This window comes from Adiantum capillus-veneris, chromosome 3 (assembly GCF_014529385.1).
Source record: "Adiantum capillus-veneris isolate H3 chromosome 3, ASM1452938v2, whole genome shotgun sequence".
Taxonomy (NCBI): domain Eukaryota; kingdom Viridiplantae; phylum Streptophyta; class Polypodiopsida; order Polypodiales; family Pteridaceae; genus Adiantum; species Adiantum capillus-veneris.
The window spans coordinates 42832813-42836251 of NC_140933.1; the positions used below are offsets into that span (position 1 = coordinate 42832813).

A 3439-nucleotide genomic window follows, 5' to 3' on the forward strand; every position below is an offset into this window, starting at 1 on the left:
GAACAGTTGAGAAGGTACAAAACTAAACAAATTCGGGGTCGCTAATTCAACGGTCGAAAGGCACTAAAGATCGACTATTAATACTATGGGTGAGATTCTTAATTTTCTCTGGTCAATTAAGTTGTTTAATCGCGAGAGCCAAGTATTTCATGTTCGAGGGCTGAGAGGCTATACCTAGAAGACCTTGTAGTTAAGCTATAATAAAAGGAATTTCTCATGAAATCGTCACCTGACTAATTACCTTTTCTTTGACCCCCCAAAGTCTTTTCACAGTGATTCAATTTCAATGTGTGTGCTTATTTTGTATGCCTTGGGTTTTTTGCTTTTCAAGGAAAAGCGCCCACACTGGGAACCTCTAGGGCTCTAGTACCATAGGCGATACATGTGAGTGAAGTACCCAATCAAGCTGAGATTTCTCTTCCAGCTTAAGATTTTACAATGTGGCACTTTGATTTTTGTTTGTTCATTTTCAGCATTTTAAATTTGTAACTTTGGGGGGTCATATAACACTGATACACCTCCCCAAGCTTATCACACAAGTAAACTCCCTTTATAATACTTAAGCTAAAGGTCAATAGGGTCAAGCCCACTAGAAAGTCCTAGTACATTTCACACAATTTTGCCTAAATCGGATTAAGAACCTAAGTAACCATTGATTATTAGGAAGGCATTCCCCATGGTATTAAGAGAAGATCTCTAACACCTAACTTGGTCAAACTAGCTTAGTCGGACTGCTTGATTTTTAAATCTAGACAAGTGATTATGACAAAAAATTCATTGAATTAATGTTTGGTACTAAGCAAATGCGTTGAATATTATGCTACCAATCACAATCAAATCAGACAAACATGGATGCAAAAAGATAAGGGGCAATGCTAATGGACAAGAAACACCTGTTTGCCATCTCGAATGTTTTTTTTTTATAGAAGCCTATGCTACTGCAATCTCTCTTTCTCTAACTCCCTCTCTCTCTCTCACACACACACACACACACACTCACACACACACGCATGAAGTTTATACACAAATACTGTTATTATCATAGTAAAGCGCATGTGTGTGTGTGTGTGCACGCGCATGTGTGTGCACTGCACGTGCACACACATAGACACACACAGATCCACGTGACGATAGGACAATGATGATGGTAGAGAAAGAAATAGACTAGAGGCGAGGGGAAGCTCGCCGGAGAAGCATCCGTAGTGAAGAGGGAAACAACGGATCTTGGACACATTGGTGAGGCTTTTGCGCTCATATTCATGTGCTTCTTTGAATTATGCTTCCATCTAACCTAGATTATGTATGTTTTGTATGCTCGCCTGCATGACAAGGTATTGCTTCCAAGATCGACAATGACAGCGTGTCTTTTAATGGAAATGTTGTCGTTCAAACTTCTCTCTCTCGCTCTCTATCGCTTAAGTGGTATAGCTTTTCTATCACCCAAGTGTGGTAAATTGGCTATGCCATTTCCCTCTTGAATAGCAGGTCTTGAGTTCAGCTTAATTAGATAGTTTAAGGTCTCTTGGAATAGTTTCCTACGACAAAACAATGCTCTCTCTCTCTCTCTCTCTCTCTCTCTCTCTCTCTCTCTCTCTCTCTCTCTCTCTCTCTCTCTCTCTCCCCCCCTTTTTGATTTCAATGCATACTTGATGAATATATTGTTGCATGCGCTAAAGTGCTCTTAATGAGTCCCAAAAGAGCGCCGATGATTTTCTCTTAATGAGGACCCAACCTTCAGATAGTGCAACTCTCATTTGCTTGCCCTTAATCAGGCTTCCATAAAAGGGAGGACAGAGTCGCAGACAATCTCTCTCTCTCTCTCTCTCTCTCTCTCTCTCTCTCTCTCTCTCTCTCTCTCTCTCTCTCTCTCTCCTCCCCACTCTCTCGTTCTCTCTACATACGGTCCGTGACTATCCTACATATCTACTCACCATCACAGCTTCTCCATGTGGCATTGTCTTTTTGCGTTCGGGTTCCGGATTTCTTGTTAACTGCTCTGTGCAACTAGAGAGACTGATCATTGCGTGCGCATGCCACTGTATGTGCGCCACAACGTGACCACTGACGAAAGAGGTAGAGCAGCTCGTAGCTGGAGAGGCACAGCCAGAAAATAGAGGACGCATTAATGAGACTCTCTCTCTCTCTCTCTCTCTCTCTCTCTCTCTCTCTCTCTCTCTCTCTCTCCACCTCGACTAGGCTCGCAGTGGGTGAAATAAGAGAGAGAGAGAGAGAGAGAGAGAGAGAGAGAGAGGGAGAGAGCTACGATTATCGCTAAAGACTGATTCGCTATCACTATTGCACCATACTCCAAACCATTTTGAAAACAAAAGAATTTGTTAAACATCAGAGGTAAACGTCAAACCATTGTTCTTTATGCACAACAGAAGAAGGCATGCGAGTTTATAGCCTAGAGTTGGAAGAAAAGAGCACGACAGATGTTTGTAGACATTTGCAGCCTAGGCGCAAATTCATGGAGACACTCGAAAAAGACCGCTTGCATCAATCGCAAGCTCGCCATCACCATCGCATGTTGAAAAGGCAACCAAGAAAACCCTGTATCCCTTCAGGCTGTCCTGCGTGCGTCTGATCTATCTCTCTTTTTTTTTCTTTAAGCACATCTCAAGCATATCAATTGATTGATCTCAGAAGAACAAGCATGAATAATTTATACTCAAAACTTCGCCTTGCTAACCACATGCTGGAAGATGGTAGAAAATTCACGCAAGAAGGGTCGGACCTTCACCATCATGATGCTTGACGTCCCTTTGAACTCAAACAAGTAATCTTCAATCCTTCAATATACCCAAAATCTCCTCATCTTGGAAGATTACAAACTCTTCATCCCCAAGCTTGAGTTGACTGCCGCCGTACTCCGGTAACAAGACAGTGTCACCTTCTCTCACAACAACGTCTAGAATGGTGCTCTCATCCTTGGCCCTCCCACCAGGCCCCACTGCCATGACTTTCTCAGAAATCACCTTGGAGGCTGCAGTCTCGGGTAGCAAAACCCTGCACCGGACTTACTCGGGGCAACGATCTTCTGCACGAGAACTCTATTGAGTAGAGGAATCAACTTCTTCGCCATCGCATACAGCCTCTCTCTCTCTCTCTCTCTCTCTCTCTCTCTCTCTCTCTCTCTCTCATGTGCACGCCAAATCCCTGATATTGAATCCTGATCATACTCGGAGAAGGTGAGGAAATTAGTGGTGACTGTGGGAGCTCGCTGACCGTCCGCGTGCACGCAGACGATCACCGAGCTAATGTTATGGGCTTTTCTATTGCTTAGCAAAGTCATTTTTCTTATAATTCTAAGCCCACACAACTTCAAAAATTTTGAGATCAAGAGCTAATAAACCATCTGCGTGCTCTCATGGGCTCTTCTTTTTATCAGCAAAAAGGGTCTTTTTCCTAGATATTTTTCTTAAGCCAAAAATTAAGG

At 42.9% G+C, this 3439-nt stretch overlaps 1 pseudogene; it reads right to left on the reverse strand.

Annotated features, from left to right (window-relative positions):
- Positions 1-2767: 2767 nt before the first annotated feature.
- On the reverse strand, positions 2768-3085 carry LOC147460813 (10 kDa chaperonin, mitochondrial pseudogene; annotated as a pseudogene).
- Positions 3086-3439: the final 354 nt, after the last annotated feature.